Source organism: Rhinolophus sinicus, chromosome 4, assembly GCF_057876585.1.
Source record: "Rhinolophus sinicus isolate RSI-liver-muscle chromosome 4, RSI-T2T, whole genome shotgun sequence".
NCBI classification, from domain to species: Eukaryota; Metazoa; Chordata; class Mammalia; order Chiroptera; family Rhinolophidae; genus Rhinolophus; species Rhinolophus sinicus.
In genome coordinates, this window is record NC_142504.1 from 32290435 (window position 1) to 32317554 (window position 27120).

Sequence of the window (27120 nt, forward strand, 5' to 3'; positions counted from 1 at the left end):
GGAGCCAGGAGTCCGGGCTTCTCTCTCTGTTCAGTAATTGTGGGACTGGCTTCTTCATTTTTCTGTGCTGTAATGTGTTGTTTTTTTTTAATACTTGAAGTGGAAGTGTTGACTTATCTCTAAATCCTTTCCAGCTCTCAGGTTTTGTAATTTTATGAATTATGTGAGTGAAGTCAGTCATAAAACTAAGTGGTGACTGGAATATGTGAATTGAAGAGGAAGCAAAGTTTCCTCTGCTCATGATACCTCTCTCTTCCTCTGTCTTTGCCAGAGTGTCACTGTTTCAGATTAAGGTATTGAAGGCTTAAATTTGAAAGCAAATGTTTTCTGAGAAAGATATGCCATTGCTCATTAATGCCTTAGTAGAAATGGATTTTAAAATAAGCATGTCAAATTGCCGGCTCCCTGAAAGATTCTGGGATATAGGACAGGTAGTTTTGACCAAAAGGTGAGCTAGCAAAGAGCTACAGTGTGGAAAGCACGGTCTTAGAGGGGATCCTGGCCCTTTCGAAGGATGCATAGGGCACTGTGTGCTTGGGAATAGTGGATCCTGAATAGCAGGAAAGGATGGAGAGAGGAGGATGGAGCAGAACCAAAGACAAGCATTGCCACAGTTCATGAAGGCAACTTGCAGAATCACCTCTTAAATTCCCACTAATGAAGAATTGCTTCTTGGAGGCAGAAGGAAATTAGATGGTTTTGTTATTGTTGGTTTTTTGGTTTTTGTTTTTTATGTACTTTGGAAGGGTGTTTTGAAATCTTTGGATCTGTGATAGGGGTGGGATTCCTACTTGAGGGTAAAGTTGAAGAGGAGCTGTTAGTAAAACTGTCAAAGGAAATGCCCCAGCCAATGTTCCCCTTCACCAACTCAGCAACCTAAGCCTTGTGAGCCTAGTGTCCTGTTAGTTACTTTAGAGTTACATTAGATTTAAATGAGAAAGGTAAAGGAAAAGGTGGTTTAAAAACTTGAACAATGAGCAATCTATTTTTTATCATATAGGAACTTCTGAATTGGTGTGGAACTTTTCAAGGAATGATTTAAATATAATTTTCTGGAGTCTTAATTGCTAATTATTTTAACGAAGAGCTCTAAATTAAACATTCTCTAATTTGAAGGCTTTAAGGAGTTTAAAGCAACTGCTGTCATGGAAAATGTCTTTAGTATCTGTTCTCAGGAGTGGAATCTAATCAGCCAAGTAAGCATGGTGACTTCAGAAAGATAGACTGCTGCGTCCGCCTTAATTGTTTAAAGAACTCAGTGTCCCCTTGAGCGAAATACCACCTTTGACTGGTGGAAAATTTTGGAACTTAACGTTCAGTAGATCTTCCTACCAGTGTTTTAAACTTTATTATTATTTTTTGACAGGCTTACCTGGTCTATTAACCAAAATAAATAAAAAAAAAGAAAATTGACATTGATGGTTTGAAGGCTGAGATAGCCATCCAAGTCAATTTTATTTCTGCCTGTTCATACCCTAAATACCATTAAAACGCATACCAAGAAATACATTTTTTCAATTACTTATGCTTCTCCTTTGTCAATCCCACCCAGGAAGCTCTGTATACGTGTGTGTGTGTGTGTTCTGTAAAAAGGTACTTACACTAGTCACTCCCTACTTGAAAATATAAACATTTTAATGCTTAAGAATACATAGCTCAGTCAAATGCATTCAGTATAGATAGCTAACCCATCCTGCCATTAAAAAATGTCCTACTAAATTTTTACTTTCCTATATTCAGCTGTCCCAAAGAATTTTAGAATAGAATGTTTGAGTTACTGTAGTACTGTAACCGCACATGAACTTCATTTCTTTACCATGCATATTGCTTTACTCCACGCTGGCTTTGTTTATCCTGACAGAACTGTAACTCACGTGCATTCTTTTCCCAGATCCTCCTACCTGTGCATATACTGTATGTCCACTCCTTCTAATCATTAAACCCTTAGGACTTTAGGTTCTTGGACCAAATTCATTTAAGAATAAAACTTCAGGTCTATCAACCATGACTAGTATATAATAACTAAACCTCAAACAATGAGTAAGGGTTTAATACCACAAAGCTAATACTTTGGCCTCAGTTATGTTTCAGTTCCAGACTCATGAGAGCAAAACAGTCCCATGGACCACTGCCCCCGGAAACCAAAGGAACAATGCTTTGACTGATCAGGATTAGAAGCCACGATCAATTGCTCTCTGCCTTAGGCCCCCGCCAATCAGTAGAGCCCCTGACCCCCACTTCCCTAGTAACCAAGATTAATGATTTTTCCCTTATATAACCTAGCCACTAGAGGCCAACAGGGAGCCAGGTTTTTGATAGCACTAGCTCACCCGTGTCTCCAGACTTGGCGCCAACTCCTTAAATAAACCTTCTTTTTCTTTGTTGCAAACTCCTGCTCCTGTTTTCTTTTGACTTGAATGCATGCAAGAAAGCAGACCCCTTTGAGTTGGCAGTAACAATAAGAGGTTTGAGTAGTATAGGGAAGGAAACATAATATTCCCTCTAACCTTCTATATTCTTGGCTGAGATGCCCCTGTAATAAAGGACAGATTATTAGGAGAAAAGCAAACAGAAGTTTAATAACATGTACACCCCTTGCAATACATGGGAGATACCCTGGAAAACTGAGTAATTCTCTGAAATGGCCCATGCCACCACCATATATCCCGTCTCCAGCTAAAGACATCTTCAGCTAAAGGTATAAGAAGATGTTGGAGGGTGAGGAGCCAGTTATGGGACATTACCAGGAAAAGCACAGTAAACAAAGATATGATTGTTACACAGATTTAAGTCTTTGCCTTCCCCATCCATAAGAGTTTCTACAGTTTTAGTCATCCTCCTCTTTTTGGTAAAGAAAGAGAGGTACCCTTTCAAATGGATATTTCACTTATAAACATAAATACATCTTACAAAAGGGTAGCTTCTACTAGGTTTTCAGAACTTCTCCAATGTCTGCTGTTTCTTAAAAATAACCAGCCTAAAATAAGCCTATGCCCAAAAGACATATTTTGGGGTGGGAAATTCTGCTCTCTTGCAGCAGGATTTTAATTTTTTTCTCTCTGAGTTGTAGGTACCTAGGATTCTAAATACATAGAAACAATGGTTGCTGGAGTCAAACACATTTTTGCAGAAAATATACAAATATAACCCTGCCCTCTCCACTAAATCAATAGATGGGTACTACTGGGAAGCCAGAGGTTGTCCCCTTTTCACAAGTTCAGTGTTCCTGAAGGTGGAGGTACTCCCTTTACATTTTGTTTCCCAGTTGGGTATTGGCGTAGCTAGTAGATTTGTCGCCTACTGTTGAAAAGAAGGAAAAGGCAACTTTGGAGAGAGGTGACAGAACTTCCAGGTAAAGGGAGGGCTGGGGCTGAGATATATATCCTATTTGTCCCGACCCAATATTTCTTTGTTTCAAGAGTTGTCTGGGAAAAAAAGATTAGATGAGGGTTGAAGATTTGCCAGATCTGCTGGGCCACAACAGGCGAGAGACACCAGATCATGGAAAATCTGTTGAACATCTGCTCAAAGTCACAGAGTTCCCTTCCAAATCTCGTGGGAAATGGCCACTGCTTGGGGAAATCTCTCAGGGGGATCGCTGATCTTCAGCAAGGAGGCATGGTAGTGCTATCACACTTCCTGTCTATGTGTACTCATAGACAACAAGAAAGAATGGTAGTCTCGGCCAAACTGGTATGAAATGTAACTTTCCCAATCAGGTTGTTACTGAAGAATGGAGATTCTTGGTTTCATAACAGAAAAGAATTCAAGGATGTATTAAATAAGCCACTTGAATAAAGCCAAGCAAGCAGTGGATTTATTTTTAAAAGAAAGGAAGGAAGGAAGGAAGGAAGGAAGGAAGGAAGGAAGGAAGGAAGGAAAGAAAGGAGAAAGAATAGAAAAAAAGAAAAAAAGAAAAATAGTATAGTACGCTTTCAAGATGGCATGAGAGTAGTCTGGCCGAGAAGAAGGGCAACTGGCCCTAAGAACAAAGAAGTTTAGGATTTTATTAGAATGAGGGCACAAAAAATTCAAGTGTTAGGGATGAAGTTATAGGTGTTCCCAGGCAGGTCCTTGCTGTGCTTGCAGACTCCTCTTTCGGATTTCCTTGGTTTTTAAGTGACCCTGGTTGGAACTGTCACTGCGACACAGGGGATGGAGATTTTTTTCCTGCCATGCTAATAGTATTATAATCCATTAAAATTAGCTATAGCTACACCTTTTCTTAAGAACGATCTCAGCTCCTCCTTTCCTTTGTCTCCCTCCTTCCCTTCCTCCCCTCTCTCTCTCCCTGCAGCCCTATTCTTTCTGCCTACAGTAACAAGGTAACATGGCATTTTCCCTCTCCCGGACATGAGATTCTCTCCTTTTCCATGGCCACTATCCTAGTTCAATCTATCTCCATCTCACTCACCATGCCAACAGATTTCTAATAGGTTTCTGTACATCTAGACTAGTTGTCCCACAAGTCATTCTCCAAACGATAACTAGAATGATCTTAATGAAGACAAATCTAATCATGTCACTTCCCAGATTAAAACTCTGATGATCCCACATTAGGATAATTTACAGTCCTTAATTTAGCTTTCCTGGTCTCTCTGGTCTCACTTCTTGGTCATGATGAACTTCTTTTGGTGTCCTTACCTTGCCAAAGTACTCTCGCTTCTAGGTTTTTGTAGTAACTTCTATTCCAACAGGAACACTCTTCCTTCAGACACTCTACCCAACTTTGGACTACCAGTTGATTCTCACTTGACCTTCACTTAGCAGGTAGTAAAATGTCACTTCCCCACAATATACCTGACTATTAATTCCTGTATCATTTGCCACCCCCTCCAATAGGGGGGTGAAAACCTGCCTGTCTTGTTCACCACACTATCCTATCTCAGAGGATATACTTAATGATATTTGCTGAAAGAATAAGAGTTAATTAGCGGCCATTTAATCCTTCGGCACTAAAAAGATAAAGTTAGTTACCTTAATCAGATCAAAACTGGGCCTTCTGCCCATGCCATATTAACTTCTGACTCAGAGCAGATGCTAACATTATATTAAGGAATCAACTGGAGAATAGTGAATATAATCCATTTTTAGATAACAAGCAGAAGCGAAAGACTTAGTGCTTATAACAGAGAAACTCATTCTGACAACTGTGCATTATATACCCTTTTTCAGACTCAAACTGCTCAAAATGTGTGGTTTATTCCCAGCCTTTTCTTTATCAGCTAACAGCAAAATCATCTGTTCTGTCCCATCAATTTTGTGTGTGTTTGTGAATGCAGGGAAAACAGGCATTTTATGAAGTATTCATAGCTATAGTTAGGAGCCAGCCTCTGATACGAACTTCCCCAGTTTAGCAACTTCTCTCCTGAGGCTGCTCAGGTCTTTCCTAATTGGTAACTTCATGTGAATTTGTTCCCTTAAATTCCCCAGAAACATTCATTCACCTTTAAAAAAAAAAAAAAGAAAAGAAAAAGTCAGATTGGGTATTTTGTCCACTGTATTAGTTTGCTAGAGCTACTGTAACAAAGTACCACAAATTGGGTGGCTTCAACAGCAGAAATGTATTGTCTCATAGTTCTGGAGGCTGAGATCAAGGTGATGGCAAGATAGGTCCTCCTGAGGCCTGTGAGGGAAAATCTGTTCCATCCTTCTTCCCTAGAACCTGGTGGTTTGCTGGCCATCTTTGGTGTTCCTTGGTTAAAGAAACGTCACTTTGCCTCTGTCTTCATCTTCACATGACGTTCTCCCTGTGTGCATGTCTGTGTCCAATTTCCCTATTTATAAGGACATCAGCCATATTGGATCAGGAGCCTACTCTGCACTAGTCTGACCTGATCTTCACTGACATCTGCAATGACGGTGTTTCCAAGTAAGGCCACATGCTGATGTCCTGGAGATTAGGATTTCCACATATGAACGGGAATAATCCAACCTGTAACAGTTACAAATAACAGAACTTTCACTTACATGAAAGATGGAATTTACTGAAAAGATAGAAGGCAGTTTTGAAAGTTCCCGGTGATTGGGACTGCTCAAGAGGCTCCCCAGGCACTGCAGCTGGGAAGAGTAGACTCCTTCTTTCATCCTTGAACAACTCAAATCAAGATTCCAAATCCTGGGAGAGAAAGTTCAATTGGGTAAACTTGGGTCACATGCCAGCTTCTTGGCTCCAGCGGATGGTGGTGTGGCAGTGAGAGGAAGTTTTTGGCAGGAAAGATGTCTTTGATTTCCAAGGGGTAAAGGGTGGGGAGGAGGCAGGCACTTGGATTTACTGTTCCTCAAAGTCTGGGAAGGGTGAAGATAATTCCTCAAAAGAAACCTGAGATCTGGAAATTTAGGAGGGGAAATGGATGCTAAGTAGCAAAAAGGAAAAATAAAAACCCTCCAAAATTTTTTCTCTTTTTTTGGAAAAAGAGAAAGTATTAGGTTGGTGCAAAAGTAATTGAAGTTTAAAAAGGTTAAAAACAATTGCAAAAACTGCAGTTAATTTTGCATCAACCTAATAAACTCAAGAGGAATGGTTTCTTTCTGGTGTGAATGTGAGATCCTGCAATATCCAAGGAGATATTTCTAGGCAGATATAAGTTGGAGCTTTGGGAAGTCCTTTAGATCATAGGATATAATGACTCTTTTTGTCTGATGACGTCCCTTTAATATTTTTGTATTAGAATAGGCCATCTTGAGGGGAACTAGTGTATGCCCACTTGTAGTGATCAGGATTCCCTGGACGGAGAGAGACAAGCATTAGGTTTTTACAATTCTTTTGACTTTTGCTTTTTCATACCAATCCTTGGACCTGTAGGGGCCTTGGTGTGCTTACGCATAGGAAGCAGAACCAATTCTAGGTAAAATGCAATCTGAATGCCTCAGCTGCCTATGATCTTTATCTCATGTACCTGCTAACTTACCAGCCTTCTGCTCTCCAAACCTGAAGGCACTGGCTCATTTTCTTAAAGTAGCAATGAGGTCCAGGGCACAGGGTACGGGTTTCAGATCCCCTTGGTTTGTGGGATGGACCGAGTTTAGTAACATACTTCCTCTGAACTTCAGGACTCTCCAATATAACATAGCAACAGTACCTCACTGGGGATAATATGCTCACAGGGTTTGTGTGAGTTTAAGGGTGGACATCTTTGCCAGGTGCAGCTCAAACAACTCAAGAATATTCAGTTATGTGGTGACAAGTCAGGTCGCATCAGCATTTATAACCAGATTTTGCCGGCCAGTGACTTCCGTCTTCAAAACCACAGTACCTCACACCTTGCTTTGTCCCCTCCAAAAATCTATTCAAGTAGTTCTAGAATTTCCAGGGTAACCTCTCATGTGCTCACAACAGCTGTGCCAGCTTCTTCTGCAAGCCCATCTTGTTGATGGCCTTTCCCTGTCAGCTTCTCAAGGAAGACACCTTTACCTCTGCTGCTATTGCTCATGCTTGCTGTGCAGATGTTGCTTCTACCCTCTCCATATACACTGTCATTCTGATCCTTAGGTCCTTTGGACTACTTGAGTCTGGCTAAAAGTATGAAATATTCTCTAGGAGGCATTAGATTTGGAAAGTGAAATCAAATGTGCGAGTAACAGCACATTTACTCGCTGTCTCCTATTCCACACTGTCCATTAATGAACACTTGGGGCTGTTTGATAGATCACTGGAGTAGCACCATCTACACCTGTATCTCCCCAAAATGTGACTTGGCCAGATTGGAAGCCTTTATCGGATTAGCTCAAGGATCAGTAAATTAAAAAATCTATTTAGGAGATTAAATAATCTTTTATTGTGACTGCTCTTACCGTTCCACTCAACTCTTCTGGGATAAAATTTCTACTGCAGTCAGTGGAAGTAGCAACCAAGATTACAGTTTCAAGTGTTTTGGAAGTTTGTTCACATCAGAAATTTACTATATACGCCAAAACTCAAAATTCTGTAAATAACTGTCGGGGGGCGCGGTGATTTCACGAGGTTGTTGACTTTGCCTCAACTAGAAATCTGTACCCTCCCTCCTTGTTCAGACTCTCCCCAACAAGTGCCTCAAGTCACATCACCAGGATGGCCTTCATGACAGAAACATAAGATTTAAGTCACCTTGATTTATTAAGGTTGGAGGTTTTTTTTAGTTGCCTTATCCCAACAATTTATCCAGGGTTTAAACAGTGTGCGGAGCAGTTTATTAGAAAGGGAAGCATAATCCCTAACGTGTGGTTAGTGTCTACTGGTCAGGGACATACTTTAATGAGAGGACACACTTTGGTTTGTACAGCTAGAAAACTTTCAAGCACAGTTCTTTCTCCAACTTAGTTTCAACTTGAACAAACACAAGAGTACTTACGGAGAGAAATTCTCCAAAGTGCACTCTTCTGGTGATTACCGGCAGGTCCACTGGCAGCAGCTAGATTGAGTGTCTGAATCACCCTGGCTGATTACCTTAATCACCTTCATCGTAGAATCTACTACCCCTGGAATGGTCTCAACCTGGAGAATGGCAGAATAGCCACTCGAAGCTGAAAACTCGTTACATATTCTGATGTGTTTAATGAAGAGCTTATGATTTATATTAAAGACAAGATAATTTCAAGGCTTTGTCAATCTTTCGCTAGTTCTTTTGTTGGTAATGAAGAGTTTTCCAAGAATGTGTTTGTGAGAATACATGGCACATCCTTGAGAGGTGCCGCTGACGTCCTGAGGGGAGCGTCATCTTCCCTGACTGCTCATTAACTATTTAAAGCAACACGTGGGCATTTTCTTTCCTTTGTCCTTCATTTTGAAGCCCCGTCAATCCACACATATTTGGGAATGGGGAGTGGAACTTGGTACCCACTCTCAGAATAAGAAACAGCTCCTCCAATATTTCTCATCATGCACATGGTTAAGTGGGTCACTCAGGAAATATTCATTTCATTGCGGTTCGACCACCTACATATTTAAGGTACTATGCCAGGTTTACTATTTTTAATGGTACATCAGTATATAAGGAACAGCAATAACAAAAAAAACTGATGCACTCATGCCAGTAACCATATCATTGGATTTTTTAGATCTTCTTATGATTATAATTGTATAGGTTTTCGTAAGCCATCAGGGGCTGTTTATTTTATTTATTTATTTGTTTATTTATTTTTCAAACTTTTATTTATTTTAAGTGTGTTTTTCCAGGGCCCATGAGATCCAATCAAGTAGTTGTTTCAATCTTGTTGCGGAGGTTGCAGCTCATACTGGCCCATACAGAGATCGAACTGGCAACCCAGGGGCTGTTTATTTTTAACTAGCACTGCCTTTTAATAAAAGTCATCACAGAAATAATGGTGATAGGGTTATGCTATATTGTCCAAACAACTAGATTTTTAATAGGCATGGCTAACATTCAATGATTGTTTATAATAAGTGACTTCTTTACTGAAATAATGAGCATTAATATCAACTAATCTCTAATAATATTCAGACAAAATGTTGAAGAATGTTACAAATTTTAGTTACAGGTAGGACTAATTTACTATCCTTACCAGAAAAAGTAATTGCCCATAATGATTAAGAACATTAATGTCCGGGTCAGGAAGACCTGGGATTGAATCTGATGTCCCATTTCCTTCTTCTGTGACCTTCGGTAAATCTCTAAACCCATGTTTTTTCCAGTTTCCTTGTCTATAAAATGGGGATAACAATATATAACACTACATTTCCTGAGATAATTAAATAAGTAAATGTATATAAAGTGATAAGGATGGTCTCATCATTAGCACAAGGTAAAAACCAAGTAAATGATAACTCAGTAGCAGCACATTATACATTTTTAAGAAGTCCTTGAGAACCTCTATTTTCCAAAATTGGTTCTAATTTTTAATAACTGTAGTGTGCACCTATACAGCACTTACTATGGCTGTCAGTGCTCTGTTCCCTTCACATGCTTCACTCATTTAATCATCACAACAACCTGATGATGTAGGTACTATGATTATCCCCATTTTACAGATGAGAATACTGAAACACAAAGAGCATAAATAACTTACTTAAGATTCTCCAGATAGTCATAACAGAGCCAGACTATAAACCAGGCAGTCAGGCTCCAGATTTCGTGCTTTTCCTACCTAGCTACACTGCCTTTTAGGGTCAGAAACAAAGGTTGATTTATAATAATAATATAATTATTATAACATCTAGATTACATGTTATATATGAATTATATATAATATTAAATATCTAAACATAGTTATAATATATAACATGAATTATATATTATAATATGTAACATGAATTATATCTTATATTATATATTATAAAATGAATTATAATTACAAACAAAACATGTTGATTGCAGAAAATTAAAAAGTACATATAATGAATAATTATTGAAATCTTCAGTGTTCCTCCAACCTGGATAACCACAGCATAATTTGCTCCTTCCAGACTCTTTGGATGAATATTCTTATTTAATAAACCCTTTGCATTTGAAATTTGAAATTCAACTTTTTCTATAACTTTTCTACAATAAAGTATGCTTCTTATGTAGGAATTTTTTCTTTCTTTCTAAATCTCTTACTTTTATGAAGTTTTTTTAAAAAAAGAAAAAAAAATCACTTTGTTAAAATCATCCTGAAAAGATAAGCAGCATCTAGTGCCAGGGGCATGAAGGGAGAGTGGAGATTATGAGAAAATAATGATTGTTCATTAGAAAATCAAAATTTTAGAGCAATTAAAAATGAACTGAGGAGTCTGGTAGTGAATTGACTCTGTGATGGGAAGGGGTCTAAAAAAAAAAACACATTGTGCAGATATCAGAGTAATCAATTCTAGGAACTATAAAAACTGAATTTGGGGGGAGATCATATGCCATGGTAATATTGAAAAATTTGGGGGACTTCCAAAGTGCATATTCTTAAAGAAACAGATCCTGTTGGTAAATATATTTCAAAATATACAATTAGGATCATAACTATGTATATGCATATATTTTAATTTTTATTTATTTAAACAATATCACACTGTATTGCCATATTTCATTAAATCTTCTACAAGCTCATTTTAACAATTTTCCTTATGAAAATTAGAGTGTTTCTGTTCCTGTTACAAATAATTCTGTGAGAATAACCTGTGTACTTGTATCATTTCACATTACTTATTGCCTCTGATACCATTCTAGTTGTTTAACTACTGAGTTGAAAGCTCTAGACTTCAAAGTATATTATCAAATAATTTTTCACAAAAATTATAATCATTTATACTTTTACTAGATGTGAAATAGATTGCCTATATCACTGCATCTTTGCCAGTCTTGAATATTCTCATTAAATAATTGTATTTCATTTTTAAATTTGCAAATTATTGTAAAATTGAATAAGTCATTAAACCTATCCATAGGTGAATTTCTTCTCAGTATAGTCTGCTTATGCCTATATTTCAATTAGGATCTTAATAATACTTATTAATGATTTGTATCAACTTTTTCTGTATTTAGAATACCCTGTTTCCCCAAAAATAAGACCTAACTGGGCAAACAGCTCTAATGTGTCTTTTGGAGCAAAAATTAATATAAACCCAGGTCTTATATTATATTATATTATTTTATATTTTATATAGTAAAATAAGATCTGGTTCTATATTAATTTTTGCTCCGAAAGACGCATTAGAGCTGATTGTCCGACTAGGTCTTATTTTCGGGAAAACAACGGTATATACATTTTAATTTTAGTAATATTCTTCCAAATTTGTCACTTGCAATTTAAGTTTGCTTATAATGTGTTTCATAAATACGTTTTAAAATCAAGATATATAGTGGTTTATTCATAAACATTATAAAAAATATTACATTTTGCTTTAATAAGGCAAATGTTAATAGCTTTGATGTAATATTTGTTTTAATAGTTTATTTATTTAATACATCAAAATAGAGTTTAATATTTATTAATCATACAAATAAGAGGACAGGTATAGCAAAGTCTATCTTCTAGATTAGCGTTACCAGCTATTAACATCAAGATAATGAAGAAAGAGCATATGGAATACTTAAAGTGGACAGAAGTTATTACTGTGATAAATTAGCATATTACGCAAAGGATATATATATATACTTTTCTCTTCATCATTCTTAATAATATCTTACTATTTCCTTCTTTCTCTGTTGCATGCATGCATATTCAAACTGCCTTAAAAATCTTTTGTATGTACAATGGAAACTATTATACAGCCTTAAAAAAGAAAATCCTGCCATTTGTGACAACATGGATGGCACTTGAGGGCATTATGCTAAGTGAAATAGGCCACGCAGAGAAAGACAAACACTTATGGTATTACATAAATGTGGAATCTTCAAAATAATAATAATTTAAAAAAAGAGTTAAATTCATAGAAACAAAGGACTAGAATGGTGGTTTCCAGGGACTGAGGGCTGGAGGAAACAGAGTAAGTAAAAGGGTATATACTTTCAATTCTAAGATGATTAAGGTCTGAGGATGTAATGTAAAACACGGTGATTATAGTTGATAACACTCTACTTTTTAATTGAAATTTGCAAAGAGAGTAGAACTTAAATGTTCTCACCAAGAAAAAAGAAAGACAAATATGTGAGATGATGGATGTGCTAATTAACTATGTGGGAGGAAATCCTTTCACAATGTATATGCATATCCAATCACCACAATGTACATTTTAAATGTCTTATAATTTTATATGTCAATTATACCTCAATAAAGCTGAAATTTAAAAAAGATGAATAAGTTCTGGGGCCCTAATGTACAGCATGGTGATTATAGTTAACAATACTGTATTATATACTTGAAAATTGCTAAGAGAATAGATCTTAAATGTTCTCACCACAAAAAAAGAAATGGTAATTATGTGAGGTGATGGAGGTGTTGTGTTAACTGATACTACTGTGGTAATCATTTCACAATATATAAGTGTATCAAATCAACAAGGACATCTTAAACTTACACAATGTTATATGTCAATTATATTTCAATAAAGCTGGAAAGAAATCTTTTATAGAACTTGTCTATGTTAGATTGTAGTACTGAAAGGTCTGTACCCTGCCTCTCTGTCATTTCTTCTGTATTGTTTGTGATTTCTACTACTGGTTTGCTTTTTCTTCTTTTCAAAAGAATACTTTCATTGAAAGAAGAAAATTCGAGGGGGAAAAAAAAACCTTTAATTTTTCCATTGCATTTGAAAACCAAATTAAATATCCCAAGAGCGCTCCATTGTGGGACTCGATGGGGCAATTGTGAGCATAGTGCATGTCACTCTGTACATGAATCTTGCATACCTAATTCCCCACATGCTTAGAGAATAAGAACTTTTGACACAGAAAGCTCTGCAGAGACTGCTCATTATCTTGTTTCTATTTGAAAATTAAGTAAGGGTCCTGACCAAAAGAAGACAGCACTTTGAAAAAAAGAAAATCCCTCAATTTCAACAGGGTAACATCTGGATCTGCTGGGTAAGAGGAATGGTAATCGATACACAGGGTCTGTGGACAATCCGATGAGCCCTGTGTCCTGCCAGAGCTTGCCAGAAGGTGATAGATGTTGGGGAGGGTTGTTATCATCTTCTTCTACTTTCGTCCAGACTTTGAATCCCAAATCCAAATGGATGTCGTTTTCTGTCCAGTTCTCTGCTCAGCTTACTGGTGGTGCACTGTACGCAAGGGGAAGCTGGGTGGTAAGCTCTCTAGCGGAAAAGTTCAAATGACACTGACCGTCTCCTTATTTGAATGTGTGACTCCAAGTGCTCCCTTCAGCTTTTCCTTCAGATTCCTTTGATTTGCTCTTATGAAGTCTCCAGATACATATTCTAATGGTTCTTCCTAATCGGAAAAATTGGACCGATTACAATAATCCTGCAAGTTAAATCTTATTCCTTCAAGATGCTTTGTTTCACGTTTGTTTAAAGTTTTAAAGGAGCATTTTCAGTGTTAATTCACTTGGTACACAGCTGTATAAACCTGGCAACATCAATATAGTATAAAACTTATTTCCTCATCTGAATGTTTATTCTCTACAGTCCTTCTATCCTGGAATAGGGCTAAAGAGACACAGATGTCCAGTTTAAGAAAAGTATTTCAGTGGCTATATGTCTGGGGCCTCATTCTCACATGGAGCCCCTGGCCCCCCTCCAACGTGGTGGCTCTGCTTGTCGTCTACCTCACACTTCTGCAGAATCCTCTTCTCTGATTATGTTTATTCCCTCACACCAATGGTTGGCGGGACCATACTTCTTCCAGGTATCATCATTTATTAGGGATCCACCATTAGCCTAATGTACTGCTGCCATCAGGGACCAAAACAGAGAAGAAAATAGTTTCAAAACCAACTTATTTAAAACTCACTTCTTCCATGCAGCCTCTCTCATGACACTGCCAGCTACAGGTTATTTCTTAACGTATTTCCCAAATTGTGAGACCATAACAGTCATTTGGGGGACCCTTTTAAAAACACATTGTATACCCCTCCCCTGCACAACACGATTTCAGTGGGTTTGGAGTGTGGCCCAAGAATTTATATTTAAGAAGCCCCTAAACATATTAAACATACTGTATTTAATAAGAAGCCCATGTTGGGTCTTTATGATCAGGCAAACTTAGGAAATTATCTTAATTATTGCTTTCCACGCTCTGCCTTAAGGATCTGCTGATTTAATTGCATTTTAAATCTCATGGCTGATGTGTGCCTTGTGGAGAGATTTCAAAGAAACAGAAAGTGCAATTGGATTTTTTTTAAAGGTGGTCATAAGGACTGGAGTATGAAAAGATAATTAAGGAGAGAGACAAGAAAAGTGCTTTAGGAGAGGAAAAGGTCCAGAGTGGGAGCAAGTGTGGAGACGAAGCATTCGAAAGGTCCAACCAGCATTGTAATGACTTCCTTACTGGTCTTCCCACCTCAGCTTGTGCCCCCTCAAATCCCTCACAGCTGTCAGTCATCTTCTTCGGGCCTCTTTGATTGCATTACTTTCCTTCTCAGAGTGCTGTGCCAATGCCCGACACCTCGCCAAATTAAAACTCTTAATCACAGGTGTCAAGACCTTCCCCCTCTGGTTTTCTGTAACTAATGGCCATCCTCCGCCCCATTCAGGCTTTCTGCTCTGCCCCCAGGCACTGTTTACCAGTCTTGGGGGGAACCTTGTCAGCTTGCTGTTGGCAGAACCCCACCTGAGACATGGACCACTTCCCCTTCCTTTTGATGAGGCTATGTGCCTTTCTTCCTTTAAACCACTATTTCAAAGTAACTTTTGCAGTGTTAGATTTTCCTTTTTCATGTTACTGACCAAGATGGCCTTAGAGGTCCCTTCAGCTTGACTAAGCATTAGGCTTTGGGACTCTAGGTCCCTGATCTCTGCCCCCCGCCTTTTTAAAAAAATATATTCTTTTTTTTTTAAGATTTTTTTTTTTTTTAATTGGGGAAGGGGAACAGGACTTTATTGGGAGAACAGTGTGTACTTCTAGGACTTTTTCCAAGTCAAGGTGTTGTCCTTTCAGTCTTAGTTGTGGAGGGCGCAGCTCAGCTCTAGGTCCAGTTGCCGTTGTTAGTTGCAGGGGGTGCAGCCCACCATCCCAGGAGTCTAATGGGCAACCTTGGGGTTGAGAGGACATGCTTCAACTGACTGAGCGATCCCGGTGCTCAGCGGCAGCTCAGCTCAAGGGGCCGTGTTCAATCTTAGTTGCAGATGACAGAGCCCACCATCCCTTGCAGGAGTGGAGGAGTTGAACCTGCAACCTTGTGGTTGAGAGCCCACTGGCCCATGTGGGAGTCGAACGGGCAATCTTCGGCATCAGGAGCACGGAGCTCCAACTGCCTGAGCCACCAAGCGGCCCTGATCTCCCCTTTTCTAAAGCATTTACTTTAGAAAACTTGGAATTATAAATTCTTTCTCTCCCCTCTTTGAAATGATGGGAATCTTTTCTCAGCCTCTTGCCAGTTTTACAACTCAAGAAATGTATTTCTTAAGGAACAAAGTAACATCTTTGAAATGTAAATAACGAAGGAGATGGCACTCCTGTCTTCCAGTCTCTGTAGGAGTGTAGAAGCCTAACTGAAATGGGTGCCAACTGGCAAACACAGACGACCTAATCACAGAGAACAACATTTGCAAACGCGGGAGTAATTCAATGTACTCCACACATCACACTGATGGACTTTCTGCTAATGTTCGCTGGTACTTTTCCACTAGCTCACCCCAGCTCATAAACATTCTCCCAAATCTTCTTTCTGCAGAATTGAGTTGATTCTCTCTCCCCTGTTGCAATAGCTTGAATAACGTCTTCCTTGTCTGTTTAACTTTGTTCAGTGCAATTTTTGCTTGACATTACTTAACACCACAGAGATATAACTGGGTCTGTAAATATACAACCAATACATTTCAGAAAAAAAAAATAATGTATGTTAGCTAGTATATATATCCTTTTATCTACCAGGGTGCCCCAAAAATGTATACACCTGACTTTTATTCATCTTTTGTTATCGGTATATATTATTACAATCTTAATACAGTTCTTTTTCCTTTCTTAAAATGTGTATACATTTTTTGGCACCCTCTGTATGTGTCTAAAATGTAAATCTTTTGAAATTGGTGACCAGCTCTCTGAGTATTAAATTCTTCTGAACAGGAATCTTTGTTAAGTCAAAGAAAGGGTTAATGGAGTCTTCATATATGATTGATTTAGCTGTCTTTATATTGGAATGATAATAAGTTTTCAAAAATTCTGAAGACATTAGAATACTTTTCCAATAAAAGAAAAAAAGAGGCCACTCTCTTTTTTTAAGCTCTGGGAAAGGGTTTCGAAGTCAGAAAATGCATTTTCTTCCAGAGTTACACATTGTTGTGATTTTTAAAGCACAGAAATTTACCTCATATGTTCTTTGGCACATTGCTGCTGCCTAATTAATGGAACTGCAGATCCAGGTGTCTTGTTAGTATTATAGAAGTATTTAACAGAAACAGAACAAAATTTAAAAAAAAAAGAAAAAATCAATAAAGTATACATGAATATTTTATGTGCAATACTTGCACATAAAATATAACTTAGGATCATACTGATTTTATTTATTTTGGGAAAAACAAACAAACAAATGCTTCTTTGCCCCATAGTTTCTTCAAATAAACAGGGGAATATTATTCCATTAAATGTGGGAAATGCCTGTTAATTGGAGTATATGTTTTGTAAGACTGTCTTTTGTACTATTGTGTCAAGTTTTTAAAATGTTTATCTTATACCTTACCAACATAGTTGTTTTCTATTAAGTATGTGGAAAAGGAAACTGATGGATAATTGAAATAAGAACACGAAGATTTACATTTCTTTTTTAATGTTCAATTCCACCTAGACCATCATTTCTTTCTCCCAGTAGAGACAAAGGTCCGTGTTTGCTATTGACTTGCAAATGAGGACTCATTTGTTTGTGGGGGACAGAGATTTTTCTTAGCAATGCTGATTGCCTTGGGAATCACCAGTGCTCTTTGTAGCCAGCTGTAGGAAGAAACTATTCTCTAAAAACTCCAAAGGGATCCCTGTCTCTGTTCTCCCTTTCCTGGGAATGTGATGAATCAAACTTCACAAAAAGTACAACCAATTGATTGCTTTTCACCCGAGAGCATGATTTATTTATTTATTCATTCATTTATCCGTTATTTTCCCTTCCTTCCTTCCTTCCTTCCTTCCTTCCTTCCTTCCTTCCTTCCTTCCTTCCTTCCTTCCTTTCTTCCCTCCCTACCTCCCTCCTTCCTTTCTTTCATACACAACACTCCCAGGTTTTCCATAAGTATTGTTTTGGCTTCTGGGTATTGAATTGAAATGAAAAGATTGCCACTTGAGTGGAAGAGAACCCTGGGATACTGATAAGGTATTGGTTCATTATTTTTCAGGATTTGGGTAAATCTTCAGACCTTGTTGTAAAGCTAAAGAAAGAATACTTTAGATTATAAAAAGTTGTTGACACTTAACATTTATTTGCATATGGATGTGAAAGTATACATTTGAGAATCACTTCTAAAACTAGGAAATGCAGATGGTAAATTTAAACCAATTTGCTAATCTCTTGCATCAGGCAAAGATTATACAATTTTCTGTTATTATGTAAAATAGTTCCTTACAATTTGCAGATACCGGTCTATGACCAAGTTTATTACACCTTTTTAAAAAAACAAATGACCTCTAGTTAAAACTATTTTAGTTCTTTCCATTTCCTACCTGCGAAACGCAGATGGAAAATTGATTTTGTGGATGCATTTCATATTTTTAAGCTTAGTAAAAATTGAGCAAATCGAACTATTCATGAAGGAACTTAATATTGGATAATAGCTTTTGACTGTGTAGTCTACAGCAAATGCACAATCTGGGAAAAGCTGAAGGATACAGGAAACACTGTTGTAGTTAGCAAGGAGAAGTAGAGAATCAGATATGAGAGAGTATAGCCAAAATTCAATTCCTTTTGTTTGAGGTCACTATCTTTTCTCTACAGACAATTATATCTTCACTGTATTCAGTGAGATCCTCTGCTGATCTCTCGGCCCTTCTTCAGTATGAGCATTAGAATCTTATTTCCCATATCTTGATTTGGATTAATTTTTTGCTTCTTACATTGACATATATGAGTACTACTGTTTTGACAGTTGATCTCTGACCACTTTACCCCAATTTATCTTGCACTGTTAAGCTTGAACCACCTTCCAGCCCTCAGTAATTTTGCCCTGGGAGTGATTTTATGCACATGTATAGTCCCCTGTACTTCTGATGTCTGACTTACTCACCCAGTCTTTGTCAGTTTCAACTCTCTTCTTTGACCACACTTGTCTATCAGGTTGGTTCCCCCTAACATGATACAATTTCTGAAATGCAGTTAAACTTGTTAGATCACATGCTTTTTCTGTGCATTCTGTGTGGCTGGGGTAGAGGAAAAAAAAAAAAAGCTCATCAGGTCATTTTTTTATACCCTAAGGTTTCAGAGCTACTGCTGTAGGCAAAAGTACACAAGGCATGATCTTCCTTTCTTCTATCTCTGCTCTTTATCCCCCGTGGTAAATAAAATGTTATTTGGCTTCTTCCAAGTCATGACTTGCTTGTTTCCTTCAATACCCTTTGTTGCTTCATACCAATCATTCAGATTACTTCAAATTAGAAGATTATGAGACATTATTAGCCTAGCATATGTAATCATAGTTATAGACATCGATTCTACAGATTTATATAGAATTTTTGAGAACTGTGGTACTCTAACAATCTTGAATCTCCAAAACTATTAGCATATGCTTTATTAATGGGTTCTCACTATCTACTGTACCACAGGTAAGACAACCTGAAGACAAGTTGGTAGCATTCTAGTTGTAACTCCACATATTTCTCTTGAATTTAGGGAACTATATAGGAATATACATGATTGAGTGGACATCATTATAAGGACAGCCTAAAACTCATTAATATTTACATAAAGTTAATAATTTATATAATTCATTATTTTATCATTAGTAACAAATTATGTACCTCACAAATAATGGCAGGCTAGCCTAGTCTAACATCAAGGTACAAGACCAGTCCTACAAAGAATCTCTATAGAGAATCATACTGGTGGCAACTATGGATCTTGTCATCTATGATCCCTACTTCTCATTTCCTTTCTGAGAGTTTTTGCCCCTTATCACTGGTCCAGGGGGATGGGAAGAGGGAGATCATGTATTTTGTCTATGCTTTTGTTTATAGTAGTAACTCTCAAACTTTAGGGGATACCAGAATGAAGTTCACCACTTGTGAAAACACAGATTGCTTGACTCCGCCCTGAGTTTCTGATTTAGTGGATCTGAGGTAGGACCTCGGAATTTGTATTTCTATCAAAATTCCTAGGTGTTGTTGAGAACCACCAAGATATTTCATAATCTCTGAAGCCTGAGGATCCCCTGGAAGTGATTCTTCCTTTAGATACTTCTGAGATATATTGCTATGGACTCAGGTTTGGTTGCCCTTCTCTGGCATTGCCAAAGTCACTTAATGCTTTTGTGTTTCTATATCACTGTCTGCAAGATGGAATGAGTATGTTATCTCAGGCTTAATGATACTTAGGCTCACATGAATAGTGCTATGGATTTGCAAGTATTTATTTTAAAGTATTATTTTGCAGACTTGGAAAATTCCCCAAGAAGTTATGGTTAAGGCTCCATAACTTTGAAATCCTTCTTTGGCTTCAAAATCATTTACTCTGGAGCATTGGCTTATTCGGGGGGAAAAAAGTCAGCTTTTCTGTTATCTCAGTCTCCATGACGTTATAGCTAAAAATAATTTTTAAAGTTAAACTGTAACTAAATCCTAATGCCTGTTAAATCATTTGGTCAAACTTTGGAGTATTTGAGGAACTTTTAAATGGTAAATTGTAAAACATGAACAATTTTTAAAGGTTGTAGGTATAAACATGAAAAAATCAAAATGATACTATTAATTATTAATTGGAATGAAATTTGTTTCATTTGAATAAAATATTGATTTGATACGAATGTTACATTAAATCGATAGAGTCTTTGGGTTAGAGTCCTACAATGCATCAATTCTGTTTTATTTCCAAAGTACCAGCCTTGACAAATGTTTACTCTTGGCATTCTGTGTCCTTTGAATAATAAGTCACTTGAGACTCAACCTTCTTACCTGATATTGGTGATAATGCAGCACCAACCTCAACAAAATTGTTTTAAAGCCTTAATAAAATTAGGTAGTGAAAATATTTTGAGACAATGTGGGTCATTAGATATTTAAAGTTTTACCCATTAAGATATATTTCACTCCTGCAATAATTACATACACAGAATTTTTAATGGATGATGTCTCTTATGATGTTAGGGAAATCGATATGGCAAATCAACAAAACAAAATGACAATTAAAAAAAGAAAACAAAAGAACAGTGAGTTAAATATAAACAGGAAACAAATTCCAGAGGTGACATTTAGGGTTGTTCAGGCAAAAGTCGATTTTGTAAATGGAGAATCAGCCTTGGGTGAACGGCATGGTAGAAGAGATAAACCTGAGATTCTCATGTTAATTTAGGCCCCTCAAAATGGGATAAAATATGCTAACTTGGTAATAACTTCTGACTCTCAGCAGAAGTAAGTACAAATCTTCTTTAGATGTAAATATGTTCATATTAGAAACTTAGGAGTCCTGTAGAGTAAGTTCTACAAAATAAGTTCATAGTAAAAATCCCTCAGGTAACTAGCCACTATGAGTGAGAATTGAAAGGACAGTTAACAACAGATATATGCAGCCAAGGATTTCAAATATTAGAATTTGCAAATATGGAATATATAACTATAAAAAATTTTAATGTAAAATATGAAATAAAAAAATTGAGTGAGAAACAAGACTATATAAAGATATCCAGGTATATCTGAAAATTATCCAAACAGAACCTCTAAATATAAAAAAGTGTAAATGTTGAAATTAAAAGTTCTGTGGATATATTAACCACAGAGTTAATGCTACTGAAGAATGTCTGAACTAAAATACAAATCTAAATAAACTCCCCAAAAAGCAGCACAGAAAAAGGAGATGAAAAATATAAAAGTTCCATCATTGTGGAAATTAGCATGAGAAAAACATGCATTGAATTTGAGAAATCAGTTAAAAACATAATAGCTAAAACATTTTTCAGACTTGATAAAATACAGAAATCCATCAACATGAGAATCTGATTATATCCTAAGCATATAAATAAAAATATATCCATATGGTGTAAATTTTTGGCAAAATTGTAGAATACTAGTGACAAAAAAAGATCTTGATAATAACCAGAATAGAATACATATCATGCATAAAGGAGTAACAACTAGACTAACAGCAGACTTTTTGATAACAATAATAGATAACAGAATAATATCTTCAATATGTTGGGAAAAACTAACTATGTACTTACCAAAACTAAGTTTTTAAAACCAGAGTAAAATAAGATTTTTAAAATAAATAAAAACTGGCAGAATGTACCATTAAAAGACATTCACTTACAAAAGCTATATTTTAGAAAAAACGGTGAATGGTCTGAGTTGCAAGAAAGAATAGTGAACAAAGAAAGAGGAACTATTTAAAGAAATCTAAAAACAGACAGAAAAATATCTGGACAAAAATAACCTGTATAAAATACTAATTTTAATAGCACCTAATTTGTGAGTTAAAAAAATATATAACTAACTGAAAAAAAAAAATAGCCTATATGTTGGGAAGGAGTGATTGAAATCAAACTATTCTGAAATTTTGTGTTTTTAGGAGAAAATATATTAACTTTAGACTTGGTTTAGTATGCATGATAAAATTTCAAGAATATTAAAGAAATAGAACATATAAGTTCCAAACAGAGAAAGGAATTACAATGAGAATGAAAAAGAAAATAAACCAACATAGACTTCAATTAAGTCACCTTCTCTAAAGGAAAAGACGATAATAGTCCGACAAATAAGCACAAAGTCACACAGTGGAAATAGAAAAGTATATCAATAAGAATGTACCATTTAGCTATTGCTTAGTAATAAATTATTCACGGATTAACACATAAGCATTCATGTTCGTGGGTCTTCATATGGATTGAGGATTGGTGACTAAGGCTCAGCTGAACTAAAATGGTTTAGATCTGCTCCACATGTCTCTCACCCTCCTCCTAGGCCCGGCTTTCTAACCTAGAGATGTTTTCATCATGATTACAGCAGAGAAACATACAGGCATTACTCAGTTCCTTGCTGTGTTATGTCTGCTAATATCCTATTTGCCAATGCAAGTCGGATAGCCAACTCTAAGGTTGATGGAATGGGCAAATATTCTTCCATGTGTGAAGGTAAAGATATAAATACCATGGGTGCCAAAAAATTGTATATAAATGGACACTTTGGTCAACGTTGCTCAAGCAGTAGTTCGCCATAATCAGAAGTGTCTGGACACTGATGGTAACCACTTTCAGCCCCTCTTGTAATTGCAGAAGTCAAACGTGACTTGTATTTGTCTTTTGTTATCGGTACATATTGAGTATTATTACAATTTTAATAGAGTCTTCCTTTCCTAAAATGTGTGTACATTTTTATAAACAACAATCTGATGTAAAGAGCAGTACATCTAATTATGTTCAATTAATTTATATTTGTATTATAAATAAACAGAAGTGTAATGATTTCCCCAGTGATAGCAATTTAACTACCATCAGTTAAAAGACAGAGATTATCAGGTTGAATTTGAGAGAAACATAGAAAGCTGTACACATTAAGGATAAAAGAATGGGGAAAGGATAACAAGGAACATACTAAACAAGATAAAATAAGAAGTTGTGAGTGTTACTTTTGGGAGCACAGAGGGAATTGTGATTGTGAGGGGACACCAAGGGGTAATAGTCTATTGCTCAGTTTGGTTAATGTGAAAATAGAAAAAGAAAGAAAGGAAAAATGCAAGGAAATAAGCAAGTTGTGGTAGTTGTATTAAAACTAACAAAATAAAAATTAAAGCACAAGCATTATTAAGAATAAAGTAGATACATATAAAACAGTGAGACACATGGAAAAAAAAACAATTCTAAACTTATATGGATCTAACTAAATAACACCAAAATATTAATATATAAAGCAAAACACGATGGAATTACAAGGGAAATTCACTAATTCCCCTTATCTTTGCTCATTTTTAGGACAAGCAGAAGAAAAAAAATGTAACAATTCGGAAGATTTGCATATGTATTATTAAGATGATTCGATGGGCATACATAGAACCATATTCCCAACAGTTAGAGAATACACATTCTTTTCCAGTACATATGAAACTTTATATACTAGGCCTTCATACATTTCAAATAATTGTGTCATATAGATCTTAATACTATTAAGATAGAAATCATACATTAAAGAATAAAGTTTACAACCATCATGCATTTGGAAAATAACAAATACCTAGAACATGATAATAATAAATTTACCATATAACAAAACAAAGAATCCTGAATATTTTGAAGGATATATATATATATATATATATATATATATATATATATCCTTTATGTATATTGATAGCTTTTATTTTATACATACAGAGGGTGCCAAAAAAATGTATTCACATTTTAAGAAAGGAAAAAACTTAAAATTATAATACAATGGATGATGCTAGATGTTGTTTGATTAAGGCCATCTTTTGAGTGAACGTCATGCTACACATTGCTACACAATTCAATTCAACTTCAAAAAGTAATACATAGATAACATCGCTTAAAATGTGTATACATTTTTTTTGGCACCCACTGTATATATCCTTTGATGCTTATAATAGGAAAGAAGAAAAGCTAAAAATTAATTTACTGATTATTAAACTTAAGATGTTAGAAAAGAAAATCAACAAAATAAATCCAAAGAAAGTAAAAGAAACTAGATAATAAACAAGATCAATTAGTGAAACAAAGCAAATATAATGAAGAGGATCGACAAAGAGAAAAGTTATTTTTAAAAGACTAGTAATATAGATAAACCTGTGCCAGAATTTATCAAGTCAAAGACACAAGGCACAAGGAAGAGTAACAACTTTTATCAAAAATTTGAAAACATAATTAGAATGGGTAGATTTGTAGCAAATCTTGACATCAAAACTGACTCAATAAGAAATGGAAATCCAGATCAGTAGTTAAAAATCTCTCCACATTGAAACTAGCAAGCACAATTTTATCAATAAATTCTTTAAATTTTTAAGGAAAACAATTCTAATCTTATGTAAACTCTTCCAGATAATAGACAGAGAAGAAACTCTCCATAACTTATTTTCTAATACAAGTACAACCTTTGTACCAAAACACAGATAAGAAAAATTACAGACCAATCTTACTCATGAAACATTAATGCCAAAACAAAAAAACACACAATATTAACAAACCAAATCTAGCAGTGTATAAAATGAGAATACCACATGATCAAGTTCAGTTTATGCCAGGAATGTAAAAGTATTTTAAACATTATAAAACCAATTAATATGTTCCAGCACATTTGCAGATTAAAGGAGAAATACCATTTGATTATCTTACTTGGAGCAGAAAATCATTCAGTATAATTGAACATCCATTCATGATAATTACTCTTTCCAACCTAGCAATATAATTATTTATCAAAACCTTACAGCAAATATTCTTAATAGCGAATTTTGGAAACATTCCTTTTAAAATTAGGAACAGGACAAGCGTTTCTATTATCACTCTTTTTTTTCTTTTTCAACATTGCAGTGAAGTTTCTGGTCAATGAAATATATGAAAAAGAAATAATTATAACTTTTGGAAGGAAACAAAATTATTATCTACAAATAACACAATTTTTTGTATAAAAAAATCTAAGCAAATAGAGATAGTTTATCAGAATTAATAAGAAAAATTAGGAAAGTGACGTACTCAGGAATAAGTGTAATAATATATGTGAAATGCCAGTATGGAGAAAATTGTAAAACATTATTGAAAGTCATTAAAAATATATAAATGCATAAATATCACCATATTCAGGTTAAGAAGAATCAGTATTGCTAAGATGTCAGTTTTCTCTAAATTAAATGAGAGTTTCAGGGCAAATCTAATCAAACTCCCAAAAGGGGTTTTTGAGGAACCTGACTAGCTTATGATAATATTTGAATAGAAAATCAAGGGGTCAAGAAGAGTCAGGATACTTCTGATGAATAACAATAAGGTTAAGAGGATTGCCCTGCTAGCTACCAGATCTATTAATACAAGCTAATTAAGAGAGTGTGGTATTTGTACAAGGGTAAAAATTGATCAGTGAAATAGCCAGACCAGAAATAGACCTCTTCATATATGGAAGTAAGATATGTAACCAAAATGGTATCTTAAAAATATAACAGTAGTAATTATTTACCCGTAGAAGGAATAAAAAGAAATTAGAATCCTCTCTCATAACAGTTCACAAAAATTATTCACAAAAATTTTTTCCAGATAACTTAAATGTATTAGGGAAGGTAAAACTTCACAAATAAAACATTAAAAAAAAAAAAATCTGTCTGATTCCAGAGTAGAAAATGTTTCTTAAACAAAATGCAAAAAAAGATCAACTAGATGAGAAAAGTTTAAATTTAACTGTAAACATAAGCTCCTTTAACTGCAGTTGTAAAATCCATAAAGCCATGAAATATGAAAGTTTATTTTCATATGCAACCTCATTTGGTGGCAAAAACAGAGAGGAGGGCATTCTTTATAGTGATTCTTTAGAACAGATGGGATTTCTCACCCATTTGGCTTTGGCTATTTTAATGAGTTTGACTACAGAATTCTCTCCAGACTCTGTTGGGAGTGTTCATAATACACAAGACATGACCTATATAATCTTTCTGAAACAAAGAAAAATCCGAATTTGAAACACATCTGGTTTTAAGAGTTTTCAGTAAGGGATTGTGGTCCTGAACATTATCGTTTAGAATGAGAAACATAATTCAGGATATTAGTTACTTCTGGGTGGCAACAGAGAGGCAAGAGATGGGCTGTGAAAGGACTGCACAGGTACTTTGAATGCTACCTAGGGACAGGTAATAGTCAAGTAAATGGGTTAGGGGGTTATTCATTTTATTTGCTTCATAACTTCCATGTACGTTACTATATTTAGTGTGTTATAGTAAATGACACATTTAAAATGGGGGTTGAGAATGTTTTAATTCTTCTCTTTCCTTTTTAAAAGCAGGTGATTTTTCCCCTCACAAAATTGATTTCTTGGCTTACTAAGAAGTCATAAGTTGCTTTTTCAAAAGTTGTCCTAGAACACCCCTTGCCTGTGTGCACTGGGAGTTCTGAACAAGGATATCTGCTGTTTCTATTCCTAAACGTCAAAGGGGGTTGTCTTTGGATTAGAAAACACCTTGTCTTGGATGTATTAGAAATGAAAAAATTCTTCCTCTTCTTCCCAAAGGTATTTATTCATTTATTTGTTTATTCCTCCTCCTCCTCCTCCTCCTCCTCCTCCTCCTCCTCCTCCTCCTCTTCTTTTGTTCAGTTATGGACGCATTATCCCTTGGATAACCTCATCTCCTTCCTGGTGGGGGCCTGTCTGCTAAGCTTCCTGTGCTGTGAGTTAATGACTATAAAGATCAGGCACAGTGAAGCACACAAGGGCATGGAGTTTGACAATCTTGATTCTCGCATCAGGTACTCTTCCTCAAATT